The sequence below is a fragment of the Orcinus orca genome, chromosome 4 (assembly GCF_937001465.1).
Source record: "Orcinus orca chromosome 4, mOrcOrc1.1, whole genome shotgun sequence".
In the NCBI taxonomy this organism is placed as follows: Eukaryota; Metazoa; Chordata; class Mammalia; order Artiodactyla; family Delphinidae; genus Orcinus; species Orcinus orca.
This window is the reverse complement of record NC_064562.1, coordinates 118,849,354-118,867,287: the sequence shown is the minus strand read 5'-3', so window position 1 is coordinate 118,867,287 and position 17,934 is coordinate 118,849,354. Positions and strand designations below refer to the sequence as shown.

The following is a 17,934-nucleotide window of genomic DNA, read 5'->3' as shown; positions in this document are numbered from 1 at the left end:
GTATCCTGGTTCTTCTCTGTCGGCCTCCTTCCCCACTGTGGTTGGGTCAACCTGCAGGGCTTCTGAAGCTGGACTCACCTGTGCCTGTTCCTTATGGCTGTGTGATCTTGGGCAAGAGGATTAACCTCTCTGAACCTCCATATCCTGTACAAATGAGGGCAGTGGTCTGTCTTTGGCTGAGTTGGTGTGAGATCAGAAGTGTAGTCTCTGGGCATTGGAAGGACTTAAATAAGTGGTCATGACAAGGAAGGAGGGTGTCATAAGTGATTTGAAAAAGATAAATCCTTTAGCTTTGTCACAGAGCAAATGGCCTGGTTGGAGGCCCTCTTTGTCCTTCGCAAGCTAACAACGTCACGCCAATAAGCTAAATATTCAATAAGCAGGAATGAAAGATGAAAGGGGTGGGTGCCGTGTTGACTAATCCCAACTGTGCAGACTTGTGTGAGAAGGTGCTGAGAGCTACATGCAGGAATCCTGAACTCAGAGTCCACTGGTCCCAGAACAGTTCCTTCAATGCCTCTTTCATCTAGACTTTCTCCCTGCTCAGTGTTGGGGTACAGCAGTTACAATAATTTCCACCCAATTCTTAGGAAAACTCGTTAAAAAAATTTTTTTTTATTGAAAGATAGTTGATTTATAATGTTGTGTTAGTTTCAGTTGTACAGCAAAGAGATTTAGTTATATATATATTTCAGATTCTTTTCCATTATAGGTTATTACATATTATTGAGTATAGTTCCCTGTGCTATGCAGTAGGTCCTTGTTGGTTATCTATTTTAAGGAAAACTCTTAATGGAACTAGTGATCATGAGCAGTGGCCACCAGCTAGGTGAGGTGGGCTGGGAGGGAACAGGGCTGGGTTAGAGGAGCTGCATTGAGAACCACCTCACCCCTACTGGCTGTGTGACTTTGGGCAAGTCACTTAACCTCTCTGTGCCCAGTCCCTTTTCCTGTGATGTTCACATAGGGAAAATAGCTCTCTATTGTTGCTTAAACTCCCACTCCTGCCATGAATTATCTCATTTAAACTGCACAGCACCAGGCAGGGTAAGGATTGTGTGAGGCCCTGACAAGCAGGGGCTGTGTCTGGAGGTGGAGGCAGAGGTGGAATTAAGCAGTGTGTGTGTGTGTGTGTGTGTGTGTGTGTGTGTGTGTGGGCGGGGGGTGGGGGGGGTGTCTCTCACTCCGGAGCTTAGATGTTGTTCCATGAAGCATGCTGATTCCAGTAATGGAAAGAAAACCTTCCTACAGGGCTAGTGTGAGAAATCAATCAGAGGAGCCTTCTCAGTGCTTTTAATAGAAACATGTTACCTTAAAGGCAGTAGTAGCTATTGGTGTTGCTGTAGCCTGAGGTTCAGAAAAAAACCCCAAGGCAGGCTAGCAGTGGGACCTTGGCTTGCCACTCTAGCCCTGAATGCCTTCTGAAAATGTTTTCTTTGCTTATGCCTTTCCAAAGCCAGATGGACAGCCCAGGGACCATGGGCCAGCAGGGAGGGGCAAGGACAAGGAAGGGGGCGCTGAGGGCCTCATGGTGTGAAGGGCAGGGGTCAGGAGCCCCTCCTGTGGGAGGTGGGAGGGGCACCAGTGCTTGCAGAGAGTAGCCCAGGAGGTAATTAACATGCTGGTTCTGAATCAACCTGAAAGCAGCAGAGAGAGGGCGCAGGGGTGCTCAGGGTGAGGGAGGGGCCAGCTCCCCAGTGGGGACAGTGGCTCTGTTCTTGTCTTTGGTGATAGTATTTATTTTCAGAACCGCAACAAGGAGTACTGTGCCTTTCATTGGTCTACAGAAATGAATTGAGATAAATGCTGTTTTTCTTAATTGTAACAGTTAACATTGGCTGAGCACTTACCAAGCGCCAGGGTGTCTGCAAGCTACTGCTCATCGGCCCGCTGCTTGATTTTGTAAAGAAAGTCTTACTGGTACACAGCCATGTCCATTTGTATACCTACTGTCTATGGCTGCTTCGGCCCTGTACTGGCAGAGTTGGGCAGTTGGAGAAGACACCAGTAAAGCCAGAAACATTTACTACCTGGCCCTTTGCAGAAGTTTGCCACCCCCTGGTCTGTGCTCTCTCCCTGGTTTGAGTTCATTCAGTCCTGAACACAACCCCAGAGGGAGAAGCCCTGCATTTCCCATTTTACAGGTGGACACAGAGAGGCTGTGAAGCCTACCCAGGGTCACAGAACTGGTAACTGGGGAAGCAGGGATTTTTTCCAGCAGGGGAAGAATTTATATTTTTTATTAGCTTCTAACAGAATCTTACCATGTTCAGAGAATGTGGTCTGTATGATATCTATTTTTTTAAAATTTGTTGATAGTTTCTTTATGTCCTAGTACCTGACCAATTCTTAAAATATCTTTGTTTCAAATATATATACTATTTAATATTAACCATTTCTGAGGATATAGTTCAGTGGCATTAAGTACATTCGCATTGTTGGGCAACCATCACCGCTATCCATCTCCAGAACTTTTCCGTCATCCCAAACCGGCGGCCCATGTTCTTAACCATGACTCCGTCCTGCCTTGTGGGAGTTTTGTAGAAAAAAGCAAACATCAGCAGCAGCATAATTTAGCACAGGAGGCGGTGATGGCAGCCTTGGGTTTGAACGCCGGCTCTGCCGTATGCTGACCGTGGAGGATCGCCTGTACCCTTTGAACCCTCCACAGCTCAGTGTCCTCATTTGTGAAATGGGAATAACCCCAGTCCCCATCCTTGCCGTCCACGTGGGTGTAAGGCTGAAATAAAGAACAGAGGTGGGGCTTCCCTGGTGGCGCAGTGGTTGAGAGTCCGCCTGCCGATGCAGGGGACGCAGGTTCGTGCCCCGGTCCGGGGGGATCCCACATGCCGCGGAGCGGCGGGGCCCATGAGCCACGGCCGCTGAGCCTGCGCGTCCGGAGCCTGTGCTCCGCAACGGGAGAGGCCACGACAGTGAGAGGCCCGCGTACGGCAAAAAAAAAAGAACAGAGGTGAAGACCCAGCCTTGTGTGGTGGACAGTCGCTGTGATGCTGTTCCCTGGAATAGCCACACCCTTAATCAGTCGTTAGGTCGGTCTGTCCTCTCCGTGTGGCTCGTGGTGTCCCCTTTATCCTTTCCAGGTCTTGGAACCATCCTCAGGACCCGTCATGTGTCCTAAAGCCCCCAGCTGGACCTCAGAGGACCCATGTGCTGTGTGGAGGCAGGCTTCCTGCTGTGCTTTCTCCCCTGTGGCCCAGAGTTGGCTGAAGGGCCACTTTAGGGAATGAAAGGAGGTTCTGTTGTGGCCATCCCGGGGCTGCCAAGGGCTGCCCATTGTAGCAGTAATGCCCTTGTGTGTGCCAGGTCAGGGGATGCGCTGGCTCAGCCTGCTGGCCCCCAAGCCTCCACCTCGGCTGCATTTTGATTCAGGAGCCCTGGACTGGCCCCTCGTCCCTTCCTTAGGGCTGGTAGGGGTGGGACATACCACTGAGGAGAGTCCTGCTTCCTATGGAGGACAGGAAGACCGTGAGTATCACAGGCGTCGATAGTGGAGGTGAGAGGGATCTGGGAAAGTATCAATAGCTTTCTGCTTCTTTTAACGTTGGAAAGTCCGTCTTCTCTCTTTTCCTTTTCTATTCTGGTACTTCTGGAGGCTGATCACTCCTATCTGCTTTCTGAGACACGGGGTTTTATTTTATTTAACAGGATCATGACCTGACCGTTCTGTTGAAACAATTCTTTTTTCCTCCCCTTCCCCTTTTTTAAAAAATTGAGCTGAAATTCACACAATGTAAGATTAACCATTTTAAAGAATACAATTCAGTGGCATTTAGTACATTCACAGTGTTGTACAGCCAACACCTCTGTCTAGCTTTAAAACACTTTCATCATCCCCGAGGAGAACTCCCTCCTCGTGGAACACTCACTCCCCCTCCCCGTCCCTCAGCCCCTGGCAACCACCCATCTGCCTTCTGTCTCTGTGATTTCCCTGTTCTGGAATTTCATATACATGGGCTTATATAATATGTGGCCTTTTGTGTCTGGCTTCTTTCGTTCAGCATCATATCCTCAAGGTTCACCCAGGTCGTAGCATGTATCCGTACTTCAGTCCTTTTTGAGGCTGAATAATATTCCATTGTAAGGATGGACCACATTTTGTTATCCCTTCATTTGTTGATGGACTCTTGGGTGGTTTCTACCTTTTGGCTATTGTGCAGAGTGTTTGAGGCGTAGCTTCAAGTGTTAAAGCTTTCTTCTTGGGGCCTTGGCTACCAGGCTTCTGTTGTGGTGCTTCCACTCTCTCCTCCCACTGCTCTCTGATTCATCGGTTCAGCCACTCAGCAGATAGCTATGAATGTGCCCTCCTTGCCAGGCTCTGTGCTGGGAACCTCCAGCCTTCACTTGCTCTTGACATCCGGAGAATGGTTTGTAGATTTCTCATTTTCCAAGCCAGAGTGTGGGAGCGCCCTGAGGCAGGGAGGCCCGCCAGGGGCCAACCCGGTGGCCCAGAGAGGCAGCTGGCGCAGCATAGGGGGCCTTTCTGATGGTTCCTGGAATGCACTGGACTCTCCTGCCCAGAGTGTTGTGTCTGCTTCTTGCCGCCTGGCCCATTCATCTCCTGCCCTCACCGGAACTGGCTTCTTCTCACCCTTCATGTCTCAGCTTAAATGTCCCCTCTTTGGAGAGGTCTTCCCTGCCCTTCTCAGGTAGATGCCCGCCTTCCCGCTCCACTGTTATTCTCCCCTCTGGCACCCGTTTCTTCTGAAATCATCATGATCTGAAATGCGTTTTGTTTCCCCATTTGTGATCATTCCCCTGGTCCTCCTGAGCTAGAATGAAAGCACCGTGAGGGCAGGAACCTCGACTGGCATGTTTTCTATCTCTCAGCACAAGACGCTGGCGTGAAGTAGGTGCCCAAGGAATAATTGTTGTTTTGCTTAGAGCCAGATGTGCGTTAATTTCCTAACTCCACCTTGGTAGCTCGGTGATCTGGAGCGTGTTACTTCATCTTTCCAAGCTTCCCTTTTTTCTTCCGTTCAGTATGGAGAAGGTTCAGTGTCCCTAGCTCTTGGGGTTGGTGTGAAGGTCAGAAATAACTGTGCAGACGTCCCAGAGCATGTTGGTGTACAGGAGGTATGTGTCAGGTGGTGCTGCTGACACTGGCGGTTCCAGAAGTACTGGTCATAATGCTTGTGAACGGGCCGCCTAAGTCATATGTTCACTTGCCCTGGGGAATGGAAAACACACACTGGATTTCAAAGACTTTGTAGGAAAAAGAGAATGAGAAAGATCTCAGTAATAACTTTAACACTGATGACTTGTTGAAACAAAACCGTTTTGGATATGCCGGGCTAAATGAAATGTATCATTGAAATTAGTTTCGCTGGTTTCTTTTTACTTTTTTTTAACGTGGCTGCTAGAAAATTTAAATTTTTACCTGGGATTCACATTGTATTTTGGGGGGCAGTGGTGCTCTAGACGCTATGCTCCTCAGGGGCAGAGACCAGGCCCAGAGGATGGTGGCTCTGCCTTCTGTGAAGTATGTGGCCCTGGGCAAGTGAGTTACATTCTCCCATGTTTCAGTTTCCTCCTCTGTAAACAAGGCACTCAGTCTGATAACAAAGAGTGACAGTGCACATCTGTGGGCCTCCTGTGTGCCCCCGGAAGGAACTAGAGCCCCAGGAAGACCAGGCGCGGCAAGGTCCCTGCCCATGGCAGCTTTCATTCTGAGAGAGGGGAGACCCACAAATAAAACACAAACCCCATCACCAAGACTGTGACTGTTACCTGGAGAATATGAGTAAGGAGACTTGGTAAACAATCGCAGGGCGGTGAGAGCTGGGTCTCTAGCTGGGAGCCCTGAGGGCAGACCTCGTGAGGGGAACAGGCTGGATCCACATACAGCCTGGTGCGTGGTAGCCTCTCTGTAACTGGCGGCAACAGGATTAGGATGAAGAGCGTTGGGACCCTCTTCTGAGTCGCCTCCACTCAATGGCTCTAGCGTTTTTACTCCCTCCGCATAGAGTAACCGCACCAGAATTCTTCTGTCCTCTGAAGAGTTTGCATGTTCATTTCCCATGGTCTCTGAAGGCGGAGATCTCTCCATGCTTCTCAGAGCAGTGGGCAGGGCTGCCCAATGGCCAGAGCTGATTGCTCGAGGGAAGCTGATTCTCAGGGCCTGGCAAGGCCACCTCCATGTTTTGCGCATCTCCTCTGCTCCAGACCATCTGCTTTCTGCCAGACCTGGGAGGGAGTCTGGGTTGAACTCCACTCCCCACCCAGCCAGGAGCCTCGAGGGAGACAAAGCACATCACCCCTGGGAGTTCTGGTGTCCTGGGGGGTCACACCCCTCTCCCCAACCCAGGGTGCCATGTGTTCCACGTGGAGAGATGCCCGTGAAGGGCTTTGTCCAGGTTTTGCAGGGGTCAGCGGATATTGTCCTCCTTGTCTTCTCCATGCACACCTGCCTGCGAGTTGCTGGCCTTCTGCTGCTGCTCGGGTGGGGACTGAGGAGTGGATCGTGCTGACGTGTAAGTGGAAGTGGGTTACTGAGGGTTACAGCGAGTCTTCCTCTCCAGGCCCTGTTGGGCCCGTACCACCTCATTGGTGAAGAATGAATGACTTATTACCTGAGATTGCCCAGGTAGAAATGGCAGTGATGGGGGTCAGACCTCTGGCTACTCCAGTTGCTGATTACTTATGAAAAGAGTGCGGCCAGCTTAGCCTGTGTTCAGGGACCCCATGGCCTGCTCCCAACTCAATTCCCATGTTTCCCCTGGTGAATTGTACCCCCCTCCTAAGCACTGTCCCTTCTTCCAGACCCTTGCTTGCCAGCTCCCTCTGCCAGGAATACCTCCCTCCCTCACCCCCCCACCTGTGAATCCCTGCAGGTTCCATGGCCCGGCTTGGATGGTGGAGCCTAGGAGAGACCTGTTTGCTTACTCTACAAGTGAAGATACAGTGGATGAGGTCACCAGGGCTGGATTAAGATAGGAACAGCCCGGAGGCAGAGAGGCGGACTAAACAGGCTTCCGGCACTCTCCTGATCTTGCCAGGGTGGCGTGGCCTGCCCCTGCCTCTCTCCTCCCAGGCCTTCAGTAGAGCATGTTTCCAGCTGTACCATCTGCCTGCCATTCCTGACTGAGCCGGGCCTTTGCACATGCTGTTCCCTCTGGCAGATCTGCCCATTAGCCTTTCCTGCCCCCATTCACCCAGTTGAACATCCTCCACGTGTGCTTAAGATCCACCATCAGCCTTATTTCCTCCAGAAAACCTTCCTTGACAATCCTTCCGCATCCGCAGGCCAGGTCAGCTATGTCCCCAGGGTTCCCGGTGCTCCGAGCATCCCTCTGTCACTGCCCTGGATTCCGTATTCCAGCTGCCAGTGACTTGTCCGACTCTCCCACTAGACAGAAGGTTCTGGGAAAGTAGGGATGCTGCCTGGTTCACAGTGGGATTCCCAGCACCCAGCACAGGGTGAGGGGCACAGTAGGTGGTCAATCACTTTTGGGCTTTAGCCTTAATATTTGCTGTTTATAGTGTTATGACTGAATTGTTTTCACTTCTGGGCCAAGAAAGGAAAAAGGAATATGTTTCATATTCCTATAATGTTCGTGATGGGAGGGACTGTAACCGGGTGCCGTAGGTTCTTCTCTCTGTTGTTTGCATCAGGTCCACTCTGCCCTCAATAAGCCCCACTCCTTTCTCTGTAGCAGCCTCCTCTAGTGACATCAATTCTCCAAACCTCCGACCCCTCAGTACTCGTGGTTGAAACACCCCTGGTGGTTCTATCAGCCCAGAGATGACATTTGTGAAGTTTCTGTAGAACTCAGTAAAGCTACCCTTCCCCTGCGCACGGGGATTTCACAGCCTTGCAGTGCAGTCTGCGTTTTAGTTAAGGGCAAAAAAAAAAATGTTAGACAGCTGTTCTTCAGAATCCAAACCATGTTCTTGTGTTCACAGGTCATATTTCTTGTTAAACTGGTCTGATGTTTCCATTTCTCCCAAGCTGCACCTCAGAATACGCTTTGGAAGACACATCTTCTTTTTGGAAGTTGGCGGGGCTGCTTTGTGGGCCAGGGCAGCTGGGTGAGTGAGCTCATTAAGCCTGGCGGTAATTGAGTTTCTGCGGCAAGTCTTGGAGCCTTTCAGGATCAGGGCTGGAAGAGGTTCTTTTGCCAACCAGACACCTTATTTTAAACAAGGGCCCGGATGCCCCCAAATTATGTCTAATCTGTTTAAACTATTGGGCAAATGGGCACTTTACTTTTAGTATCTATCTCTCCCTGGAAGTGTACCAGATACCCAGGATGAGCCCAGTTTATGAGCGCCTGGGCATTGCAGATCCCCTGAGTTTTCTATAGGCATGGCTAAAGGTGAATGCAAGACACTTCATACCAAATACGCAAACAAGTCCTGTTGCTGGATAGGATATCGGAAATTGGGAGTGTTCCAGTCAGAAGATGGGGGAGGGGTGCTGGGTGCCCCAAACCTCAGGTGTTCACAACATAAATTGTGAACTGGGGATTTCACAATTCACAAGCTCCCAGATTGTAGTTTCCCTTCATATTTGTTGATGAACAGAGGGCATTGTAGGTAGGTCAACTAAGAGGTCAAGTGACAAGGAGATGGGGGGCGGGTATGAAATCACTCCCTGGAAGGGATGTGGGCTGATCAGTTTGTGGTGTCTCACCTGTTCATCGTAGCTGGTATAGAAAACCCCTCCGCTCACCAGATCTTTGTTAGCATCTGTGCCAGGTTCTGTGAAAGCAGTGCCGCAGCTCTTGAAAATATCCATGCTATGGACTCTGTCGTGAATTCCAACCATCCTTTCCCACCTTGGTCTGAAGCACTGAACTGTTATGACACTTTGTATCATCCCATGTCATGAAGGTGGTCCTCAAAACACCGTGAATGGCCCCATGCCTCCTCTTTGTGGGAAGGTCAAGTTCTAGCCTCAAATTGTCCAACCCAGGAATCTGGTAATGGACATTATTATAGATGATGTTCTATGACTATTGGGTGAATAATTCATTTGCTCCTGTTTACTGGAACCAGAGAGAAAAAAATCATGGTCGATTAGAAAATGAACCATTTTAAGAAACTAAAAATTGCTGGAGAGGTGATTTTGTTATCTGAATTAAAAAGAATAAGCTCTTTGAAGTTCTTGCTGTGACATATGCCCGATTCATTTAATGCAAAAGAACACGGTAAAGGAGGAATAGAGGAAGTAAACTGACATGAGACATGTAGAAAACAAAAAGTAAAATGGCAGAGGTAAACTCAACTGTATAAATAATAACATTAAATGTGAATGGATTAAACAACCCAATCAGGGACTTCCCTGGTCGTCCAGTGGTTAAGAACCTGCCTTCCAATGCAGGGGATGCAGGTTCGACCCCTGGACGGGGAACTGAGATCCCACATGCCGCGGGGCAACTAAGCCTGCATGCCGCAACTACTGAGCCTGCACGCCGCAACTACAGAGCCCACGCGCTCTGGAGCCCGTGTGCTACAACTAAAGAGAAGCCTGCGTGCCGCAACGAAGATCCCGCGTACCACAACTAAGGCACAATGCAGCCAAAAATAAATAAATAAATATTTTAAAAAACCCAACCCAATCAAAAGGCAGAGATTGTTACAGTATATTAAAAATGATCTAACTATATGCTGTCTACAGGTGACATACTTCTTTAGGCTCAAAGATACAAATAGGTTGAAAGTAAAAGGATGGAAAAAGATACATCATGCAAAGAGCAACCATAAAAAAGCTAGAGTGACTACACTGATATCATACCTATAGATTTAAAATAAAAAATAGAGATAAAGGGCTTCCCTGGTGGCACAGTGGTTGAGAGTCTGCCTGCCGATGCAGGGAACACGGATTCGTGCCCCGGTCCGGGAAGATCCCATATGCTGCAGAGCGGCTGGGCCCGTGAGCCATGGCCACTGAGCCTGTGCGTCCAGAGCCTGTGCTCCGCAACGGGAGAGGCCACAACAGTGAGAGGCCCACGTACCCCAAAAAATAAATAAATAAATAGAGATAAAGAAGGACATTTTATAATGACATTTAATAACATTTTACAATGATAAAAGGGTCAATCCATTAGGAAGATATAACAACTATAAACACACATGCATCTAACAACAGAACACCAAAATATCAATATTTGAAGCAAAAACTGATCTAAAAGAAGGGAGAAGTAAATAATTCAGCAATAATATTTGGATACTTCAATACCCTACTTTCAATAATGGATAGAACAACTAGACAGAAGATCAGTAAAGAAATAGAAAACTTGAAGGACACTATAAACCAACCAGACTTAACAGACACCTAGAGAATACTCCACCAACATAAGAATATACATATACACATATATATGTAGCATTGAGGTATAATTGATATAAACCATTATATTAGTTTCAGGTGTATAACATAATAATTTGATATTTGTATACATTGTGAAGTGATCACCAAAATAAGTCTAGTTAACATCCATTGCCACATATAGTTAGCAAAAATTTTTTCTTGTGATGAAAACTTTGAAGATCTACTCTCTTAGCAAGTTTCAGATATACAATATGGTATTACTAACTGTAGTCACCATGCTGTATATTGCATTCCCATGAATTGTGTATTTTATAACTGGAAGTTTGCGCTTGGTGACCTTATCCCATTTTGCCCATCTCCTGTCCCCCACCTCTGACAGCCACCAATCTGTTCTCTGTATCTATGAGGCTGGTTTTTGTTGTTGTTTTTTAAGGTTCTACATATAAGTGAGATCATGTGGTATTTTTCTTTCTCTGTCTGATTTATTTCACTTGGCATAATGCCCTCAAGGTCCATCCATGTCTCACGAATAGCAAGATTTCATTCTTTTTTTGTGGCTGAATCATACTCCATTTTATATCTATCTATTTCATAGTTTCTTTATCCATTCATCCGCTGATGGACACTTAGGTTCTTTTAATTTCTTGGCCATTGTAAATAATGCTACAATGAACACGGGGGGGTGTTTATCTTTTCAAGTTAGTGTTTTCATCTTCTCTGGGTAAATACCCAGAAATGCTGGATCATGTGGTGGTTCTATTTTTAATTTTTTGAGGAACCTCCATACTATTTTCCATAGTGGCTACACCAATTTACATTCCCACCCAACAGTGCACAGAGGTTCCCTTTTCTCCGTGTCCTCACCAAGAATATATATTCTTCTCAAGGGCACGTGGATCGTTCTCCAGGATAGACCATATGCTCAGCCATAAAACAACCTCGATAAACTTGAAAGGATAGAAATAATACAAAGTGTGTTCTCTGACCACAATGCAATGAAATGAGAGATCAATAGCAGCAAAGACAGGGCCTGGTCCATAGCTGATGTTCAGTTCCACCCTTGTAAGCCTGATTTCTACAGCCCCCGCTTTTTCCTCCCACCTCATCCTGCACCTCATTACTCCTAGCCACCTCTTTGACCCCAGTGAACTACTGACTTCCTTACCCACTGTTTCCAGATTCCATGTGTTTGCTGCCCCAGTCCCTGGAATGCCTGTTCCTCTGCCTTCCCCCATCCTTGCTGTCGTAGGAGGACCTACCTATCCGGGCTTATGGGACCACCTGCCCTAATGAGTCACAGTAAGCAGAGTTTGTAAAGAGTAGATTAGAGCAGTGGTTCTCCAAGTAGGGTCCTGGGCCAGCAGCATCAACGTCACCTGGGAGCATTTTAGTAGCGCACGTTCTCAGGCCCCACCTTGAGGGGCTGAGTCAGAAATACTGGGTCAGGGTGTAGCAGTCTGGCAATAGTTTATTTTCATATTTATTTTATGACTCTAAACTTATAGTGCTTCACGTCACGTCAGTCCATGAGAACAGTGAGGTTGCCTTGATGCATGTAACTTTCAAAATGAAAAGTTTGGGGTGACAGTAGTATTCTTAACAGCCATGGCACCCTGAGTGTTAATTGGGCTTTGTTGTGGTTGTGAAAATATTCTGTTCTCAGAATCTTTACCTACCACATTTGCAATCGGTAAGGTTTTTGTCAACAACTTGTCTTCTAGTTTCAGGATCCGTTTTGCTGGAGATGACAGGAGAGTCTCAACCCCAAGACGTGTATAAAACTGAGTATTCACCTGGCAACCCAGGTCCATGCAGTGGCGTCTACAGAGGGTCGACATTTGATGTGCAGCTCATTTGAGCTTGTATGCCGTGTTTGTAGTTTAAAATGATTCTACCTATAAAAAATAGAACCAAACATTTCTTGCTCCAGAACCCTGATCTCTGATACCCCTGAGCCTCTTCAGGGTGGACCAGGGCTCCATGGAATGTGGTTTGAAATCCAGGCCTGGTCACCATCTCCCAGTGCCCCAAAGTTCTGATGGTTCTGCTCTGTTTTAGGTACTGGCCACCATCCCTTTGCAGACACCTGTGTCTCTGTGTTGTCATGTGCCCATCAGTATCACATTGGTTCTGTCTCAACCTCCAAGTATCCTCATGTTCCTAAGACTGGGCCCTGGGAAGGAGGAGCCTCCAGGACTGTCACTGACTGAACTGAGCTGGGCTGGAGAAAGAGCTGCATTAGGACCAGCACTTGCTTCACCCCAGGTCTCTGTGAACAGACCTTGAGGGTCCAGTGCTCTCCGAGGACAGTCTGAAGGATCTGCCCACCCACTCCTTCCTCAGAATGGCTCTTGAGTTATTGGGAGTATTTGGGAAGACAAACAGTCATACCAAGAAAGGCTGATATCTTTCAGAAACCACACCTGGCTGTGTCACCCCTCTGCTCGATGGACTCCGCCGGTCCTGGGATGAAGCACACACTCCTTGTCACCACATCTGTGACCTCATCTCTCGATGCTCTTGCTTTTACCAATTATCTTAGTCTGCTTTGGCTGCTATAACAAAAAATGCCATAGACTGGGCGGCTTACATAACAGAAATTTATCTCTCACAGGTCTAGAGCTGGGAAGTATAAAATCAAGGTGGTGGCTGATTCTGTTTCTGGTGAGAGTTCTCTTCCTGGCTTGCAGATGACTATCTTCTCACTGTGTGCTCAGGAGGTGGACAGAGAGAGGAAGTAAGCTCTCTTGTGTGTCTTCTTATAAGGATGCTAATCCCGTCATGAGGGCGTAATCACCTCCTGAAAGCCTCATCTCCAAATACCATCACATTGGGGATTGGGGTTTCAACATATGAATTTGGGGGGGGGGGACACAGACATTCAGTCCATAACACTGTCCCCTACCATATGGAAGAGTCTGCCTTCCTTGAACCTGCCCTCCGTTCCTCCTGTCTTTGCACATCTGTACCCTCTCTGTAGCGCGCCCTTTCTGCCGCCTCTAGAGGTGGCCTAGGCTCATATCCTCGGGTACTTCCCTGACTCCCCAAGCCTTGCACATCTTTCTGTCCCAGCTTTGGCCATACTGTGGGACTGTTGTCTTTCACAGTTTTTCTTCCCCACTGGCTGGAGCTCAGGGCCTGGCTGGGATTCGTGTCTGAAGCCCCTGTGCACAGCACAGGGCCTGGTATTGGGCAGGCACCGGGATGTTGATTGAATGTGGTTCTCCGCTGCTCTCCCTGCCTAAATGCCATTCAACCTTCCTTAGACCCCTATTCCCTTGTCTGCATGTCCACATTTCACCCCTGCCAGGGCCCACTTCAGATGTCTCTTTTGTCACACCCTACTGGGACCCACAGCCCTGGTCTGCACTTAACACCTGGGTGTGCTGCACTCTGTTCCCTTGCCTGCCTCCCTGACTTGACGGGAACTCCTCACGCATGTGGGGGAACCATTGGGACACCCAGCCCTGGGCCAGCACATTCGAGGGATTCGGCAAATGTCTGCACCTCATGAAATCATCCTTAACCATCTTCCTTCCCGATGGTGGTAGTAACCTGGTAGTAAATAACCTGGCAGTAAGTTCATCTTGGTCCGAGCACCCGAGCCCTGTAATTAGTGTTCCGATTTGAGCCCCTTGTCTCTCCCTGCTTGCTTCAGCCTTGCCACCCTTTCCCCTGTCCTCCAGTTCTGGAGTCATTCGTAAGTGTCTGTTGAGGAGTGCCCTAGGCATATCGGACGACATTGAGTGGCTGGTGGAGAAAGGATGTGGAAACCACAAAAGAAGTTGCTCTTGGCTTGAAAGTCACGAGTCACACTGCTTGTTCTTAGTGGTGTGATTATGTGACTCATTTCAGGAGCGGTGGGACAGAAACAGCCTAATGGCTGAGACCTTTTCTGGGACTCCTTAAGGGGCCCTTGCACATCAATAAAGGGGAGATTACAAAATGGTGCAGGGGGTTTGCGAAGAGTCAGCACGTAGTAGCAGAAAGCAAAGGCTTTGTATTCAGGTGGGGACTCGAGCAAGTCCTTTACTTACTTTCAGCTGAAATTTTGTCCCTATAAAATGAGGAAAATAACATGTGCCTCTCCAGGACCTCGTGAGCACCAGGATTATGCGTGTAAGGACCTGGTGCGTTTTGGCTGCCTAAGGGATAGCAGCCATCTACCCCCAGGTATGCAGAATGGCTGAGGCTTCGTCAGTCTTATAAATGTATTTACTTTGGCATTTTGTGGATGAGGCAGTCCCTGGGCCACCCTAGTGGCTCTATCTTCACATTCTGGCTGGCAGAATGTCATAGGGCTGTGGAATAATAGAGAATCTGGAAAGTTTGGAACAGTTTCTAGTACAGAGAGACTGCTGTATAAGCAGGGACTGTTATTCCTGTTAACTTGGTGCACGTTGGTTGAATTGTATTGAATTCTGTCTGATGGAAGAGGAGTACGGGTGCTGCCACGATGCTTTGTTTTTCTTGCCGCACAGTTATTGTTCCCATTGCTCATCCCCACCTCAAAGTTTCTCTCCTGTTCAGCACCTGGTAAGATTTTACAGTGAAAAGCTAAAGAAAAAAGAAGACGTCACATGCACAGAATATTCCAAAGGAAGTGTCATCATGTTCTTGTAACTGTTGATAAACAACTATCGTTCCTCTATTTGATGAGAATTTTGTTATGGGGGTCCTGCATACGAGTAGCAATTTTATCAGATTGTGTTTGTGGGTGTGTTTGGTGTTTTGGTTTGGTAGGTGGTTTTCTGATGATATTGGAAGTTTTTCATGATTGAAAAAGTTTTACTGTTTTACAGAAGTTTTACTGTTTTATATATGTCACTCACTCAGTGACATTTGATTTGCTGTCAATATGCCTGGTTCTTGGAAGGTGATGGCATGATGTGCAGGAAGGAGCCTGGCTGTTCATTCCTAAAAATGTTCTTGGGTGCCTTCTAAGAGCATTCATGGTGCTGGGTCCTGAGGATAGAAAACAAAATTGACACTTCTTTGGGCACCTGGGAAGTGGCCTTAGAGTCAGACATACCTGGGTTCAGTCCTGGCTTTGCCACTTACAAGCCATGGACCTTGGGCAGGTGACTTCACCTCTCTGAGCCTCAGTTTCCTTATCTGTCAAATGGGGATAATACTGTTACTTGTTTCACAGGGACGGATGGACTGAGGATGGATTGAGATGGGTAGGCCCAGCACATCGCCTGGCACAGAGTAGGCTCTCATGAGTGGCAGCTCTTGGTTTAACTGCTGCTTTTAGGGCCCAGAGGAAGGAGTCCTGCCCCAAGAGTCCCATGCAGCCTGACTCGGGGCCACCCTGGGCCACTCCCTTTCTCTTGTTCTCCGGCTGGCAGGATGGGTAGGGTCACCTTTTGCAGAGGAGGTGGCTGTGTGTGGGGGTGAGAGGCCTGGTTTCCTGTGGGTTTGCGGCAGTATCCCATCAGGGTCTCCCAGGAGAGCACGGCCAGCGACCACCCCCCCCTCCCCCTTGGCCTCTGCCTTCCTGTCCAGCTCTATCCAGTCGGCCTCTCAGCAGTGGTATTTACTGAGTGTCCCCTGGGCAGGTGCTTTCTGCTTCTCTCTGGGCCCCTCAACCACCGTGTAAGAAGGTAGGAGGGCACAGGAGGCCCTGGGAGGTTACACAGTCATTGAACCGTCGAGAGCCTTGTCCTCTCTCCACCCACGCTGGCGCTTTCTGGGTGGGCTCAGAAAAGGTGGCTTAAGAGGCTGAGGTTTGGGTGTGGGTCCTTCCAAGAGCAGCTTCATGTGGACTGCCCAACAAGATTTCATTTCATGAAAAAAAGCAAAAACTGTTTGAAAAGCACCTCTAATCTTTATTCTTTTTTGCCCGCTGAACATATATGCTAGTTTTGTATTTTACTGGGGTCATACTGAACCAACTTTGTAGCCTGCCCTTCTTTTTAAATGGAGCAATCGAGGCTGAAGACTTCCCCAGGGCGTGGTTCCTTTGGGGCGGGGACAGGAAGCAGGCTGTGGGCGTGGCTAATGAGGTGGGCTGGGGACCGGAAGCGTAAGGGAAAGAGTCAGGCTCCACTTTAAAAGTCCGTGGCAGGAAGTGACGCAGGACTGGCCGGAAGTGGAAGGGGCAGGAATCGGAGTTGTCAGCTTCGGGTTAACGTCAGGGCTTTACTGAACAAACTTGCCTTTGGAGTTGAGGAGGCTTGGCATGGGGAGAGGAGAGGTGACCAGGCAGAGGGATGAGGGATGGCCTGCAGCGTGTGAGAGGCCCCGTGGCAGGACGGGGTCAGGTGCTTCCCAGGCCACAGAGAAGATGGTGGCTCTGACGTAGGTAGTGGCATTGGAGGGGAGCAGAGTCTGTGGCACTGACATTAAAGGGAACACAGCTGTTATTGTATGGCTGTTCTTTGGGCCCATCCGTGGAAGTCTAGACTCTGCAGGGGTCTTCTTAATTCATGTAATCCTTACAACATTCTCAGGAGGCAGAGTTTTCTTTCGTTCAGGTGACATGACTTGATTTAGGTCCTACAGGAAATAAGGGATGGAGCCAGGATTCAACTCTGGGTCTGACAGTGAAGTCCAGGCTTTTTTGGGAGGCCCAGGTTTTCAGGGGCAGGAGCCTTGGCAGTCATGGAGGACTTCCTGGAGCCGGTGGTGATGTGGCTTATACACCTTTACCAGGCTATGTATGAGGTAAGGGTAAGGAGAGCAGAGGATTGGGTTCAAATCCTGCCTCCCTGTACATTTGCATTAGACACACCATCTCTGGGCTCCATGTTCCATCTGTACAATGGGGAGGTGGGACCAGATGGCCTTTCTCAACATCCCTTCTAAGTCTCGGGCTCACTCCTTCTCTACAGCGATGTTTGCTAAATATTTTCCTCTTGGGGAAGCCTGACATCTGACTACCAACACTGTCTCTCTTCCTGAGCTCCCTTTCTGGTTCCAGGATGCCAGTGGGTGCCCAGGTAGGTGTTCCTGTTCACGACAACAAGGGCTGTGCCCTGCCCGCCATTTTGAAAGGCTCCAACTCTTTCTGGCCACCTGGGCTATCAGTGCTGCTAGGAGGTTCACCTGCTGGGTGACGCCATGAAGCAGGCCCTGGGGCCTGACAGATCTGTGTTCAAATCCCAGTCTTCTTGCATGTTCGGTGGAACCTTAGGCCAGTCCCTCTGCCTCTGAGAGCCTCCATTTCCCTATTTGTAAACATGGAGGTATTATCTCCCTTATCTCCCTTAGTCTCCTGACCTCCCTCCCCCATCCCCCCACCCTTGGTTTTCACCCTGAGGGCAGCGGGAAGCCAAGGGTGAGGTGAAGCAGGGCTGCTTCACATTTCTGCAGAAAAGCAGCCCTGTGGTAGGAATGATAAGGAGCTTGGTGAACCGTTTGACGAGATTTAAAAATAGATTAAAATGTAAAATACAGCTTAATTCAAGCTTTAGGAAATCTTCTTTGTCCCTCTCCTCCTATCGGTTTTGCCTCCTGAAATATTCACATCCGTGGCTCACCTCAGGCCTCTTCGTCCCCTACCAGGTGAGGACATAGCCTCAGCACTGTGCCTCTGGGGGCCCCCTCCAGGCAGCCCTCCGTGTTGACCCTGAGCAAGTGGTCTGAACTGCATGGGTATCTGACCTTTTCCTCCCAGGCATAAACCTTAACCAGTG

General features: G+C 48.7%; 1 protein-coding gene across 3 annotated transcripts in view; it reads left to right on the top strand.

Moving 5' to 3' along the window:
- LOC101273854 (janus kinase and microtubule-interacting protein 1) overlaps positions 1–17,934 on the top strand; it is a 101,405-nt gene that overhangs the window by 2,941 nt on the left and 80,530 nt on the right. The window contains exon 1 of one of the 3 annotated variants that reach the window (XM_033427848.2): positions 6,606–8,049. The exons of the other annotated variants lie outside the window; for them this stretch is intronic. The gene's annotated coding sequence lies outside the window, so the exon portion shown is untranslated. Of the gene's footprint in view, positions 1–6,605; positions 8,050–17,934 lie in introns of those variants that run through there. 3 annotated transcript variants of the gene reach the window in all.